Source organism: Taeniopygia guttata, chromosome 10 (genome assembly GCF_048771995.1).
Source record: "Taeniopygia guttata chromosome 10, bTaeGut7.mat, whole genome shotgun sequence".
NCBI classification, from domain to species: Eukaryota; Metazoa; Chordata; class Aves; order Passeriformes; family Estrildidae; genus Taeniopygia; species Taeniopygia guttata.
Genome location: NC_133035.1, coordinates 12,114,630 through 12,131,169, shown reverse-complemented (window position 1 = coordinate 12,131,169; position 16,540 = coordinate 12,114,630). Strand labels below are relative to the sequence as shown.

Sequence of the window (16,540 nt, the reverse complement as noted above, 5' to 3'; positions counted from 1 at the left end):
AAGGGTGACTATGCTGACAAATTTGCTGTCCTGTTAAAGCTCTTCTGTGTGTCAAGTAGCAGCCCAGGGAGTGTCCATGGCCACACAGAATCCACCTCCCCCGTTGGTCAGCCCAGGTCCTCGTTACACTTCCCAGTGGCTGGGCTGGACTGGACTCCCAGCAGCTGCACACATTCCTTCCTTTTTCTCAGCTTCATGTTTCTGTTTGATTTTGTTGACTCTATGGAAATGGAGCCAACTTTTCTGCCAATTTTAATGGATTTTGCCTTGAAATAAACAGAAAAATGCCCATCTATAATAGCTGCTAATTTAGTTCCTAATCTGTGTTATGCCAGACAGGAAGTTTCTTTGGCTGACTTTGAGGGAAACAGTAAGAAACACAGAAATGAGAAAGGGCAAAATTTATCTAGGAGGTGGCAGCAGCTAAACTCTTCAGCTAATGCAGCTGCTGACATTTCCAGCCATTCAGTGCATTCCTCCCTAGGGAGAATAAAGCTAAAAGAAACTACTTAGTATGAAACTACTGGATGTCCATTAAAAGTCATTCAAGTGGTGAAGATGAAGAGGCTCATTGGCAAAATACTTTTTGTATAAATCTAAAAACAACATTAAAAGCCATCCAAAAAGCAGGCAGTTAAATAGATTCTTTCACACTGAGAATCAGCAGTACAGGAGACTAAAACAGATTCTAGGGAAAAAAATTACTTTTGATTCAAACCACTGATAAAGAGATTTCCCAGTCAATGTCTGTGTAATGCTAAAGAGAATGATTTTTTGCACAAAGCCCTAAGAGGTCCTAGAAAATATGAATCAAAGAACAGCTTTAGAAGCAAAATTCTAAGAAATTTCTAGGGATAGCAGATGACTTTCTTATATTAACATATCTTATACAGGATAACAGAAATAAAAAACAGTTCTATTCTAATGAAATATGGGACTTCAAGGGACTTGTCTGTTCAAATGCTATGGAAATTATGGAATCTGGGATAGTAGTAGCATCTGATGCTAATGAACTTTAAAAATGAATAGAACCTTGATGATTTAAACTAGTTCAGAATGAAATTTCCTCAAAATATCTTTAAAATAACCAGCCTATGAAACAGGATAGGCAATTTTGGGAAAAGAATCTTTGTAAGGTACCTGACAATGATGGTATCCAACTCCAATAAATGAGAATATACCTATCATCTCTCTGGACATGACTCTCCCACGGAACATTCAGTAGTAATTCCATAGTCCAATTCCCTTATGCACAAAATATTTCTGCCTAGTAACCCTTCAGGGTACAATTTAAGGCCAACACTTCAGTGCCCAGACTTTTTACAAAACAGCAACAATTCCTGCTCCCAGAACTCCAAACTTGCCAACTTACATATATATTAGCCCTGTTTCCAGCAGATAGCTCTGGGTATGGGCGAAGACTGCATGAAATAGGAATGGAAAATGGCTCCACAGAAGTACTATTTTACCTCCATACCTTGGTCAAGTCTATAATTTATGTTCCCTCTAGACACTACAGTCACAAGCAAGGCAATGCATTCCCTGTTTTAACCAGATTTTCTAAGGGCATGGGTTTAAGTGCTGCCCACTGACCTCCCTCTTCATTTGAGTTCACCGGCCATAATGGGTGTTGTGAACTCCACGGTTAGATTTACACTCTTGTCTTACATTCATCTTATCTGCTCACCACCTCCACAGTTGGACAGAAAGTCAAGACATTTAGCCCTTTATAAAAGCTGGCAAGATTGATAAATCTTTTACCTTGTTATATAAGCCTGAAATGAAAAGCTAAAAGAGACAAAAAAACTTAAGTGGGAATCTTTGTCAACTTCTGTGAATGCCATTTAAGAAAAGCAAACAGAAAATAGATGTACATGGAGAAGGCGGTTAAGGAAAACATTTCAATTCATTTTCAGCAAATCTGGTTTTCTACTTTGCTGTTGAAATGAAAGCACAAGTGGCAACAACTCCATGCCTACGCTTGTTATTGCCTACTCAAGAATCAAGTGCTCTTTCACTCAAGACTTGATTGTTGGAAAGAAAATAAACTGTCAACCGGTGAGACTTGTTATCAAGCTGGAAAGTGAGAAAGGCTTGCTTGCTGCTGCTAGTCTTGGGATTTCATCAAAAATGGCTTTTAGAAGCACATTCTTTGGCTGTAATCCTTGAAGGAGTTCTCTTAGAAGATTAGTATGCAAGGAGATCAGAGGGAAAGAGCCCCCTACCCAGGCCTGTTTTCCTTAGTGTCCTTGCCCCTGTAATTGAGACAACATGGTTCAACAGAGGAAAAAAAAAGGGATTCCAGAGGTTCAGTTCTTCTCTTAGCTCTATAAGTGCCCTGTTTTTACACATAGGAAAGCCATTTAATCTTTCTCTACTTCAGTTTTCCCATCTGTAAGACATGACAGATATTCAGCTTTTAATGACACACTAGGAAGTCTCAGATGATGTCTATTTACTCAAGCTAACTTACAACCAATTAATTTGGCATTTGATCAAACCTCATGTTCTCTGTTCTCTGACAAACAACCTTCTCTGGGCCATAACCCCCTTCCATTCTCTGGGCAGCAGTTGCTCTCTTTGCGCTGTTCACCACTTCAAGCTAAAGATCGCTTTGCATGAAAAATGTTAAACAAAAGCTTCTTGGCCTGCTACTGACTGTCACACAGGTGTGAAAGTCTTCTGGGAGTAAACCCTAGGAACAGCTCCAGAATGCATACAGCATCCCACTGTGCTCACCACTCACTGCTGGCTCTCCAAGCAGCACTTCAGCAGGAGGTTGCAAGTATTGCTAATCCAAAAAAGACACAGCAATAGGGATTGGAGGAGAAACTATTTTAAGTTATATGAGTAATAAGTCCAAAAAGAAAGTAGCAGTTTCATTAGATTTCATTTATTAGCTGCTTTCGGAACAGCTTTCAATGAGACCAATACACCAGGGTCTACGTATTAGTTAATAATATTTCAAGGTTATACTTATCCTAAAAAGATGTCTTCTAGATAATTAAAGGTAATTGACCCAGGTCAGTATTCTTATTAAACAGCAACAGTGAAGTAGCAAAAGATGATTTTCATAGACCAGATTAAAATACACATAATATGGGCCAGTGTCAATATAACCTGATAGTGAAAAGACAATGCAGGACAGCACACTGGGAAAAAAAAGAGTCATAATTTTACTACTAAATTTAGCACAAAAGACTGGTGTTTATCTCATCATTAAATAATACTGTAGATGAAAGAGTAATATATGCAGAAGTTAGAATTTTTAGTGCTAAGTTGCATCCGGTTTACACAGTAGACAGTGCAGGCCTTTACTGTATGGTTTAGCAAGAAGAAGCCCACATGGCAGGTTAACCAAAGCTTCATTAAGCCCATTTATTCCTGATGTCCTGGCTCTGGTAACAGCCAAAGCGGATGCTTAAAGAAAGGTTATGAACACAGGACAAGCATAGGGCATGTCCTGCCAATTCTCAGCAAACCTTATGAACTTATGGCTCCTTATGAACTAATTTTTCCATAAGTTTATCTAATAATTTTAAGAAACCATTTCTACTTTGGCATCTTCTGGATCCTGTAGCAATAACTTCCAGAATTTAGTTAGGTGTTGCCTGATCACTTCACTTGGGTTATTTTTTTAAGTGAGAATAAATGATCACTGTTTCTTCACTCACTTCATGCCCCTCCAAACCTTATGTAGCTCCAGCATATCATGCCTCCCCCTTATTAGTCACGTTTTTTCAAAACTGGAGAAACCCAGGTCACTGAATCCTCCTTTTCACAGGAGCTATCACATCTCTCTGATCACGTTGTGTTCTTTTGTACCTCCTCAACTTGCATCATATTTTTGAGATGGGACAGCTAGAATTGCACAAAGTATTCAAAAATGAGGTTGCACCCTGTATTTTATTCTAAATGTGGAAAATATTAGGAACATCATTTGTAACCTTCAATGCATTTATAGCATGCCCCAAATCCCCCTATTCAGCTCTCGCAGTATGTCTCTGTTCTTCATGTTTTGTCCTCAGCCCAGCTCTGTGCTTTCCATCATCTCTTCACCTATGCTCTGTCAGCACCACATCTTTCTTCTTCTCCTCAATTTCTTCTGACCTCAAATACGAGACAGCAAGTTCCCTGACCCACATCCCTGAAAATCTGGAGGATTTATGGTGCCTCTCCCTATATCCAAGCTTTGTGCACTACCCAGACTTACATGCTGCATAATATCTATTACTGTTTTCTTTTAGCCTGTCCCTCTGCCTTAGCAGCTGATGCCAGAATTCTAGCTTCAGAAAGATTCCCTGCACTTTTCAGACATTTTAAGGTGAATTTTTATATATAAAAATTCCACAAGGCATTTTTCCTAAAGAAGTAAAGCTAAGATATACTTGCTCATGTACAATCCCAAACATAGTTAAATAAATCAGGAATCACAAACTGGGGGTCTGGTCATATGCACTTCTCACAACCATATGGACAAAGAAAAGTTACCTTGGGCAGGCTCAGCTCATGCAGGGGGCAAATTACCCTTCAGAGGTGCTTGTATCTCATTGACTATATTGAGAATCTAGGACATGTGTGATTCTAAAATTAACATCTCAGTTAAGGGAGATGACTCTGGAATTTTGCATTTCTAGGACAAAACAACCTGGGGTTACATGAAAACAGAGCAGCGATTAAGAACCCAACCTAGACTGCCTTCAACCCAATATCCTAAACCTTACAAGCAATATCTTAAGTTTTAAACCCACTTTTTGCTAGGTAGATTTTGTATAGTTAAAAGCAGACCATCCAACAATTGTTGAATTGTTGTGGACTATGCCAAGCAAAATCCCCAGGGTGTTTGCTTCTGTTGGGAATAATTGCCAAAGGGGGCAATTAATCGAAACTTCAGCTATCCCTATTCTGCTTTCCCTATAAATTTTTACAGACTGGGCATTTCAAAATGGTCTAGTTCATATCCAAATGTTTCTTCATGGCAAGGATTTCTTTTCAGCAACACACAGCTGGAGGCCCAAGAATAAGCAGCAAAACCACAGCATCTGCAAATTCTCTCCTCCTTCTCCTGAATGCTGTGCAGCTCCTACATTTAAATTGCATTTCTTCTCTTGGTTTCTCAGCCTTCTAGTATTACTTTAATGCAATTGCCTAGTTAGCAGAACACTTCTTGCCATCCCTTTCCTTGAAGCAGCCTCATGCTTCAAGATTGACACAATAAAACCAAACCTCAAGAATCTCTCACACAAATGGCACACAGATCAATTGGCTCTGGGTACTGCTTGTTTCATTTTTATTTTTCATTTTATTTTTTCATCATGACTGTAAACCAAAATGAACTGAAGGGAGTGAAAGCACAGACACCAGTGTACCTGTAAGACTTCAGCTGAAGTCTCCAAAAAGGCAGAAGTACTGTGGATCTACAGTATTAATTCTTGTATGAGGCTGAGACTCCACAGAAAAATTAGGACAAACTGTTTATATCCCACTTGTAAACAGAGAAGGACAGGAAAAGAATTAAAAATACCCACCTAAACTAGTAAAAGCAGGAGGAGTCAAGGAGCTTAGTATGACAATACTCCATTTTTGAGCACAAAAGCATTCAGTTTAAAATCAAAAATATTGAGTCAAATTATACTGATAATCCAGAATGCTTTCAGGCAAATGCTGCAAGAAAAAGTTTCCTTTTCCTGTATTTCAGATAAGGATGAACAGCTTTTTCCCCCTCGGTACTCTAGAACTATTTTATCCATCTGCTACTTGTTTATGTTTCTTGCAATTATCATGGGCTACGCTTGGTTTACTCAAGGATAACTACCACACATCCCAAAACCTAATTAATTGAAAAAAAAAAAAAACCCTAAACATTTATCCAGATTAATCTCTCAAATGCATTTAGGTAATTTTTGTTCTACTATCACTTCTTATCAAGGAATATTTGTACTAGAAAGGTGTATATAAAAAAAGGCTGAGTTATTCACTTTACACATGGAGTGAGCAATTGCAGCACAAACTCATCCATTACACCTGTCCTATGAAAACACTTCCTTCAGTGCTTCTCCCAGTCCTCATTGCTGTGACAACAAAAGGTGGCTCTTCCAAAAGGTGCAAGTGTTTACAAGAATTTAATTCAAACACATCATATCACATTGCAGATTAAAAAGCAAGAACAGCAACACTGGTGGAAAGCACCCCCCAAAACTACACACACACACACACACACACACACACATATATATAATGTTGCCGTGTCGTCAGACATAAAAGAAGATAAGTTTTTCACTCATTTGAACAGATATTATTTGCCTTGCTAACTAAACTACTGCCACAGTGGTATTACTTTGGAATAAAAAATATGATCAGAAGAGAGACATGAAAGTGTGACTCCAGGTTTTCTCTGCATTAGTCAGAACGGTGAACACAGAGACCAAATGCCAGAGAAACAAAACCCTCCAGTCTCACAATAAAGGCTGAGTGTAGGATGCTTCTGAATGGGCAAGCACTGCTTTGTTTGGTGGTTTTTACCATCCAGCCAGAAGCGCCTCAATGTGTTGGACAGGGAGCCCTGAGTGCTGTATTTAGAAATGCAGGCAAGGAGAACTTATTGAAGGAATTGAGATGTAAGATCCCCATAAGTTAATGTATGACCCCCACCAGTAACAGAAAAGACAAAATTGTCTCTAGTCAAGAGTATTGCCTGAAGTGGCCCTACTACAAAAGGCAGAAAAAGAATAATTTCACGGAATAATTGTCAGTACATATTCTTCCCCGTGAATGTGCTCTGAACTCCTGGACTCTGGTCTTCACACTGAGCAAGATGATCCTGAGACTGAGCAAAAAAGATAAAGATAAATATGCCCTTTTGTGAAGTTGGTGGGGTTTTGTCTTTTTTTCTCATCCTTGACAAGTAAATATATAATAACAGAAGCAAACCTAAAATCTCTTGCATTCCAGTTTTGGCCATTCAGAGGAGACAGTTGCAGAGCAGGCTATTTTATGGATCTTTCTTCCTATACTATGCCAACATTGATAGTCTAAATTTTTTTTTTCACTCCGTTTTTCAAAGACAAGAGAACTCTACCATTTCCCAAGCCTCCACGTCCCGTTACACCAAAATGTTGGGAAGACAATTTGGCAGGATTTTTGCCAGTTTAGCTGTTTGACAAAAAAATATGTTCTTCCTGTTGCCACTTTGGAAAGGGGTGTTTATTTGAAAGAATAGAGCCAGGGATGGTACTTTGTGAAAGGGCTGTCATGTAAACTGTTCCTTCCTTTGTTCATGGGCCTGCCCAGTCCCAGGGTGAGTGGCCAGGTTTGGACATGCCTTGACAGGTCTCTGCATTAGTGCTGCTCAGCATTACAAGTCTCACTCCTCCCAAAACAACGCAGGCAAGCTCATTTCCCCATAGTCCCAGGCCCTTCTGGGAGGAGGATAAAGATCTGGGCTGAAACACAAACCCTTACACAGAGCCTGGTGTGCTGCCCTCACAAACTCAGCCCTCTCTTATCACCACACGTGGCTAAACAAAAGCTGGATTCTTCTTGACTGAAAGCAAAACCAGGTTTTCTATTCCTTTCCCCATCAATACTGAATCCGATATCTAAATTTAGATTTGAAAAAGCTTCTCAAAGAGAACTAATGAAAATTATATGATTTTTAAAACAATCTATTAATTTTCTCTCTTTGTATTAAGAGGCTGTTTCAAAAATGGTTATGGCTGAATTCCAAAATCCTGCACTAGAAGATATGCGAGGAGAGCACAACACATCTTCTATAAAAATGTGTCCATTTACCAAACAGGCTATGCCTGCAGATGCAAGAGGCCTTGCTAAAATAATTGGAAATGTAAGCTGCATGAGAGAGGTGGGAGCAGAGCCCTGCACACACGCTCTGAGCAGGGTTCCAGCCGTGGAGCTGTGCCCAGCCCAGCAGCGAGTGGAGTCGGGGAGGGATCCATGCAGACAGGGCTGCTCCATCCACAGCCTGTGCTGGATATTCATCCTGATCTCAGCAGGAAAGCATGTGTCTGCAGAGCTGGCCTGGGCTGCACAAAGTTAAACTCTTTATTAAATTTTCTAGTTGGCAGTAGTCAGCAACAACTTTGAGCATGCTAAAAAAGCTTATTTTTGAGATCCAGATTTATATAGTGGAGCGCAGCACATGTTTTCTGAATCAATGTTTTTCCCCTCCTTCCCTGTGGAGATCAGGGCTGCAATTTTTCCAGAGATGTTTAAGATTAAGAGTCTAGCCCCCCTCTTCAGAAATTCCAAATTGTAACTGGCTATGATCCCTGCAGTGTAGCCATTCAGTACTACTGGCACTGTTTTTAATCTCAATTTTAGGTTTAGATCAGTTCATGATCAAGTGAGAGGTGCTAGTTGAGAAAGGAAGGTACAAGCAGAGATTTGAAGCTAAAGATACTTAAATACAGGCTACTATAAATAATTAATTTTGTCTTGTTTTTTTTTCCCTAATCATGCAAATTTGATCTTATTTGGAAATAACCAGAACTTTTACATTGACTTTTCCTATCTTCAAAGCAACTTTTTTCCAAACACCTGAAATCCCCAAAATTTTAAACTATCAAAATCACATAAAAACTGTACTAAGTGGGTAGTTACCTCACTAACTGGGTTAATTGCTAAAAGCCCAAGCTAGCTCTTAGCAACATATAAAACCCATGGAATGCATAGCTTAATAAAATACAGATTGAAATTTTGAAAGCTCACATTTAACTAGCTATTTGCTGACTGTAACACACTGATTATCAATAAAGCCAATTTGTGTCACAAAATTGATCGTATACACGTACAAGTTAACACAAAATCTGGCAACAGTGTATTTTAAAAAACACTGTCATGGAATTTTTAAACAAGCTGCATTAAAATTAAATCTCAGAAAACCTGTCAGCACCTATAAACATAGACAAATTGACCTCTCCACCACCCCCTGCACTCATTCTTGCCAAAAGAAAATTACACACAAAAAATGAAATCACTCTCAAACCTATTTGCCAAGCCCACAAGGGGAATTCAGATCACATTTTCTATCTATAAAATGTCCATTTTAGCCACTAAAGCAGGAGCTACAAATATAGAACATTCAATGCCAGTGTCAACTGTTAAAATCAACTCCATAATTTAAAACCTCTGTCCCTCCTCTGCTCAATTACATATTGCAACCAAATCCACTTTCAGCTGAAACCCTGTACATCAGTGACTCCCTTTTTTAGGCTGGGGCACAGAGACTTCCTACTAAAGAAACAGGGAGGACCATTGCTGGAGGAGAATGAAACACCTCCAGCAAGCTGCAGATTTAATTCTACACCAATTTTGCAAGACAAAAGTGTTGTCTTAAAACACACAGCTTATGTTTGCAGCTCAATCAATCCTGACATGACAAAATATATTGACAAGATTTCCAAGAGAACGCTTTGCAGAGCTGTGCCCTACTGGGCTACGTAACAGTGACACCGTGTGAAGAACTATGAACTTCACAACCTTTGGGGCTGAATGCTTTTCTGCCAAGCACAACAGCAGCAGCACCAATATTCCAGGGAACAGAGAGAATTATCCCAGCTGCTTGCACAGTGCCGGGATCCCTCTGGAACAGTGAATCTCCTCTGTCTCCCCTCCTTCCCACCACCAGGAATGTGATTAGTGGGATGTGCAATCCTGTACCTGACAGCTTAAATCTCCCATTCTTTGTGCTCCAGCCCCTTAGGATGAGTTTATGGCTAACCTGTGTAAGGGAAAGCTCCCCTCTCATAGGAAAATTACTTGATGCAATACTCAGACATTACTGATGCACTGAGAAATAACTGAAAACCCCTGAGAAGACACTTCATCAGCCTCCCAAGCACCATGCAAAGAACAATTTACTGGTTTCTTGAACAGTGCTGATACATTTTCTGCTCAGAATAAAACAAAACAGAGGCCCAGCAGCTTCTTTTCAATCAGGACATCCTTTAGGTTGCATAAAAAAAAATTTTAAAAAAGCAAAAGTTCAGATATAAATTATTAGCCACATTAAATCAGTTCAATGGTAGAAATTAGTTTATGATTGCATAATAGGTGCAAATAAGGGACACTACCAAACATCTGACAGAGCAATTCAAGAGCCTTCCAACTGAAGCAGCAAATTACAGATTTTTAACCCCCTTCCACATTATTCCAGCTGCACATATTTTACTATTGTTAACTTGGTGGAGTTTCCAGAGAAATTATTCCAAAGAAGAGAAAATTAAGTACAATTAATTTTCTACTGAATTAGGTGGAATTGTTACAAAAAGTTGTGGGAAAGAAGAGCAATAAGGTTTATATAGCAAAATTTTCTCTTTTTGAAACAATTCAACACTTGTGTAGCTACAATGGAATGCTACTCCCACTAGATTTCAACTGCACTTCTTTCAACTAGCACATGTAAATAGAGAAAATAGGAAGTGTTCTTGGATGGAAAGTACAGCTTTTCAGTTGGAGAAACTGGTTGTTCATAAAAGTAAACTCAATGTAAAAAAGTTTATATAGTCCAAGCACATGCAGCTGAACTTTTGTACTCAAATTTCAGTTTTACAACACAAAAAAGGGAGAATCAAGTAAGTTGGGACATTTTTATGAAAAGAGAAGTATTAGTGGTACATATAACAACTAGCATTTGGAATTAACCTAAATATGCCAAAGTGTCAATGACAGTGGAACCAGTCACAGAATATCTCTTTTGCTTATAGGAAATAGAAGGGGTTCCTAGCATCTAATTTGCAGTGTAAGCTGATTTCACTTTAGAAAAATAATAGAATATTCCACTTTAGAAAAATAATCCATTATGAGAAACTACTACATTAACATTTACTTTTCTCTTTTGTGTCTTTAGCACTTCCTAAAAATTAAGTGAAGCCACATAAAATGTATTTCAAGAATGAATATAATGAAATTGATGTATGACATGGCATCCCCTGCTACACAAAAAATGCTTGGAAGTTCTTTTATGTGCAAGACATCCTTCTAATGGAAGGAGAACTGCCTGGGAAGCTCATACACCTACAAAGGCATTGCGTCACTAGGAGGATTCTGGACTTGTTGCCAGTCCAGGCACAACTGGGTATCCTGGTATTCTCACTGCCACCAGGGCTTTACTGGTCTTGGAGCATAGACCCCAACTTAACCAAATTCAGACCCTCCCTCTTGCTCCAGTCCTCAGTAAAGTCATAAGTCAAAAAAGCAAAAGAAGCATATCAAAATTTTGCATGGAGCATGTATTCCCTGAATAAAATAAAGTCATTTACATTACAGGTAAGGTTTAGGTCTTACCAAGGACAGTCAGCACCTCAAAATCAGAAGAGATAATTATCTAGCAAAAACAATATATTGAAAAATTTAAATCTATATTAAAAAATGTAAATCTGTATAAAAGCAATATATTGAAAAATTTAAATCTGAGGATCAATGCAGCCAGGAATATCACAAGGAATACCAACAAGAAAAGAACAATAAAACGGAGAATGGAAAGTCCTTCAAAATTATTGATGCCATTATCTTAAAACCTTTGCTGCATGGGACTGTGGATTGGACTTTGAGGAACACCCTGGGATTCACAGCTCGTTCAGCTTTTGCTGCCCTGCACTGTACCTGAGAACCAGGAACATTTTATTTGCAATGCCTTTGCTTGAGATCATCCATCTGCATGCACTGCTGCCACACAGCTCTTCCAGGAGCTGCCAGCACTGTCCAGCTCTCCAGACTAGGTAGGTTTTTCCATGCAGCACATTTCCTTTTTACCAATAATTCCTCAAAATTTATATTTAAAAGCACACACCATGCAAGCAGACAGATTGCAATTAAGCTTGTGGCTACAGATAAGGGCAATAACAATCAATGACAGAAAGTATCCAAGCATCAGCTTTCATATTTTCCCCCAAAATAAGAAGGGGATGTGTTAAAAACAAAACACATAAACCATTAGTGAAATACACGTTATTACTGCCCGTTTATCTCTTTATGAGTTACTGTTTGAGGAGATACAAATACCACAATATTTAGGCACATTTTCTTCCTTGGCACAGGTGGCTGCTGGAAAATAATCAAGTCATGAAATGCTCCAAGTTCTGCTTTCTGGTGGTTTAATCCTTTAATTTTTCCCTTACTCTTTATATAGGCTTTAAAAACAAATTAATCCAACAATTTTGAACTAACACACATCTGTGAAACAGACTACAGAGCTGGCTCAAATAAACCTCTCCAATGATCCCTGTGAAATTAATTGTTGAATTTCTCATCATCTTTAAAATGCATTTTTCTCTGAAAAGATGCAGCTCCCTAATTAAAGGCAGGAAGGCAGTTCTTGGAAACTCTGATTTCTGTTGGTATACACACAGGCAAACCCAGCAGGACCCCCTAAGCCTGGCAATCTATTGGCTTCTTTCAGAGCAGTTTTGGGATGAGGACAAACAGTGGGAAAGGCAGATGGCAAAAGTGCAGCTATCAGCAAAGGTGCCCCTGAGCAGAGGCACATACCTCAGCAGAGACACACCAAACCATCAGAACCTTGAGCCTCGTCACAAATAGATGTGACCTAAACATTTCATCATCAGAGGTGGGACAGTGCTGTTCTGGAAGCTCACAACACCTTCTGAGAAGGGAAGTGTGGAGTTCAGCTCTAAACTTCCTTCACATTGTCCAAGCTTCTTCCAGCTGCCAAATTCAACTGAAAGTTTTACAAGGAAACACTTTCCAATGTTGTCACTATCAGAGACCAACTTCCTTAATGCTTAAATAGGGTGATGATAAGCAGGCTACAAAATCTGAAAGGGGATTAGATGGGCCAGTCTTGCATGACTAGTCACAAAATTTCCTTTAATTCGGTGCCAAAACCATGAGAATCTGAGGACCGATGCAGCTAGGAATATCACAAGAAATACACATTTCCAGAAGGAAAATAGACCTACTAATTTTCATTAAAAATGAACATACACAAAAAAGAAGTATTGCAGCAATATTTCCTAAAAGAGCACCTAAGACTGCAGACCCATTTGCTTTTAATGATTTCATCTCTTTGGTCCTCTGGGACTTCCAGACATATTGACAAACTAAACTGGTCTAACTACTCTGGCATCTTGGCATGTAATCATTTAAAACAGAGACACTTCCTAACTTGTGCAAAATTGAAACATTTGTTTGAGAATAATTAGTGCCTTACCCAACAACGCTTGGCAGATTTTTCTCATTAGTTGAGAAAAATGATTGAGTCAGGCAGACAAGCAAGCAGACTTTGTCAGGCATTCTGTGAAAATAATTTGGACCACACACTTGGCTGCAGAGCCAGATAACGTATGTCATTCTTTGCTATCTTAACAGGTAGGATTAAAAAAAAAATGCAAGAAGAAACAACCATCTGGCACATGAAAACTGAATTGAGAGGACTTTTCACATCTTCTAGTGCAGTTCTTCCATGTTCTCTGTACAAGCCAAAATGATCATGTGATCCAGTGTCAGGCCCCCACTTATTTTCTATTTTCTATTGTACAGTCAGAACCAGAGCTGGAAATATTCATTGTGAGTCACAGGCTGTGCAGGTCCCAGAACAATATTTGCAGAGTATTCATGCTGGGATAGCCAACTGTGCTTTCCTTCTCCAGGGATGTTTTAACGTGCAGGGCATGTTCAAGGCAAACTGGGATCAAGGAAATATCAAATCTCAACATGTTTTAGTAGGCTGTACAACTTCCAGACATGTTTCCTTTCTGAGGTCCTTCCAGAGATCAGACTACTACAAAGACAAAGCTCAGGGTGCCAGGTAACTTAACTGTACCAAAACAAATTTCACAGGATTCATTCTATAAATGTAACTACTTGCTATTTCAAGTCAAAAATTCATATGAATGCAACTAAATTATATATTCATTCATATCAATGCAATTAAATTAGGTACAGGATAGATTAAAGCTTTTTGTCATGCAGATATATCAAGAACTACTGAGTGTATTTTATACTATTTCAGTGAGAAAGCAAATTTCAGGTTTTAACATGAATTTATAAAACAAATCAGCTGGTCAAACCATCAGATGTAAATTGATATAGTACAATTTATAAATGTCAAATTATGAAAGATCTACATTTGCTAGCAATATTTACATATTTCCCATGTCTGCCTGCAGCCTTTAAGTAGCCATTTGGCCTATTATGCTTAGATAACCACCTGGAACTCCTCCCTGGGAAAGTTCCCAAGTCTAGACACTAAAAATCACATATGTTTCCAATTATAAGAAACTATTACTATAAGGCCGACATAAATCTCCTACATCAACAATCAGTTGCCAATTATATCACATTCCACAATATGGCTTCTTACTACATCTAATTTATGGAATGCTTAGCCTAAAAAATCAATAAAATTAGTAAAAAAGGAGAAGTAAAAATATCAGACTTGACATCAGGGTGAACATTTGAACCCAAATTTTGTATGGAAGAAAAGCTGCAATGAACTGGATCAACAGAACTATAAATTCTACAATATAAAAAACTTCATTGTGCAAACAGTGTTGGCTGTTACCCACAGTATCCATCACACTCATTCCTGCATCACACAAGATTCTTTAAAAAAACATTTAACAAGAGATTGGTGGGTTTGGCCTTGCTGTGTTACACATCCACTACACAAGAGGCCAGAATTGCAGTAAAGGTTTTTTGAACAGTGTAATAAAATCCAGTGATATCTGTTCCACTTCCTGTCAATCACTTTGAAATACTTTCACCAGGGTTGTAAACAGCAACTACCAAGAATCAGCTGATTTTTAGGAAGCTCTAGAAAACAAACATGATTCAAAATGAGATTAGTGGGGAAACAGCCCTTACCAAAAGCAAGCTGCATACAGGAAAATACATATACAAAATATATATACATATAGAGAGAGATATCACACTTTACAGGACTAGTAAAAACACTCGTAATTCACTTAAAGGATTAGAACATTTTACCTTTGTGTTTCCCACTGAGTGGATTGATTCATCTGCTTTCTATAACCAAAGAGTGTCACCTTAATGTTTATGGATATCACTATATTAATTTAAGCACCACTGAATTTCTTATGAAAAATTGTGATTTTTTTTTCAGTAGAAGCAGTGTAGTTTCAGTTTTAAATTATGAATTTGTTTTGAAAATTATAATTTCCCTCACTTTAGCATTGAGAAAGGGCATCCAGGAATAAAAGGATTGAGGTATTTTTTTCCAGGACTAAGGATTCCTGAAGATTACAGCCCCTCTTTCTAGGCAAATCAATCAAGCTTTTCAGATTATAGGTTATCAAATATATTAGTTTTGTTGGCAGTATCTTATATAGAAAGCATTAAATACAAGCAACAAAAAACTCTGCTCTTTTTCTTGTCCTTGTTTTGTTCTGACTAGCATGCAAACTTTATCAAGATTTTTTTGTAGTCTATCAATTTTGAAAGGAAAATCTCAGGTCCTGCCCAGATTTTGTCACAACAATATTCATTTCAGCACAAAGTTCAACTTAGCTTTGGTCTAAACAGGAGCAAGTATCCCTCCTTTGCTATATTCAGGCTATTTTAGTCCAGACTTCTGTAATATATTCTGCTGGAATGTTCCCCTTTGCACAAATAACCAATATGCAGTAATGGAAAAATATGTCTAACTACATAAACCACGGAGGACAATCTTTTGACATCTAAATCAGACTAATCCCATGTTCCTCTAGACCCCTGCTGCTGGAATACCTCAGCATCTCCTGTTGTCAGCACTTGCATAAAAATGGGAGAACAAGGAGAGCAAAACTCTACAAAGCTGTCTTCTGAAATTACCAGAGAAAAGTTTTGTATATGATTGCATTCATTTAAGTTCAACAAATTCCTGACATTCTCATGACTGTAAAACATTCCAGGGAAAATTATACTTGTCAAATTGCTAAAAGTATTTCTTTTCCTAAATACCGTAAATTACAATGAAAGTTGGTCAGAATCTTAATTTCAGCAACATTGGAGAATCAGAAATAGCTCTGATAGATGAGAAATATATAGCATTAAGGCTGAAGTTTTTCTCCTTCACATTGATTAGAAGTTGTTCTTGGAACACAGGAGCCACCTCAATAACGTTTTACTAGGAATTATCTGGCATGAGACTTAAATTTATAATAACACAAGGAATATTATCTTCCTTTATAGTATTTCCCACAAGTTATTATATTCAGCAAAGCAATAGTGCAAAAAAAAAGGGAATTTTGGAGTTTTCAAAGTCAGTCTTTTTTCCTCAGTATTTGAGGTCTTTAAATCTTCAAAGCATGGAGATGTCAGCACACACATCTCATTTGAGAGGTCCATCAGTAGTAAAATATGGAGAGTAGCTATCACCTTTTACATGTCAGAAGTGATCTACAGTCCAAAGAATTCTGAGCAGCTCACGTGTGGATGAGACTACAATAACAAAGCACTTGGGTACATTGTGCAACCATTAATTTAGGAACAGTGCACATTCAATTTTGTCCTTCATTCTTTCTCTTCAAATGGAATTATCCTCTAGGTTAATGTATCTGGT

General features: G+C 38.1%; 1 long non-coding RNA gene across 6 annotated transcripts in view; it reads right to left on the bottom strand.

Annotated features, from left to right (window-relative positions):
- The window catches only part of LOC115496651 (uncharacterized), a 152,784-nt gene that overhangs the window by 3,258 nt on the left and 132,986 nt on the right, over positions 1–16,540 (bottom strand). For 4 of the 6 annotated variants that reach the window (XR_012057528.1, XR_012057525.1, XR_003962177.4 and 1 more), the window contains one exon: positions 9,905–16,535. The exons of the other annotated variants lie outside the window; for them this stretch is intronic. This is a non-coding gene — a long non-coding RNA (uncharacterized lncRNA). Of the gene's footprint in view, positions 1–9,904; positions 16,536–16,540 lie in introns of those variants that run through there. 6 annotated transcript variants of the gene reach the window in all.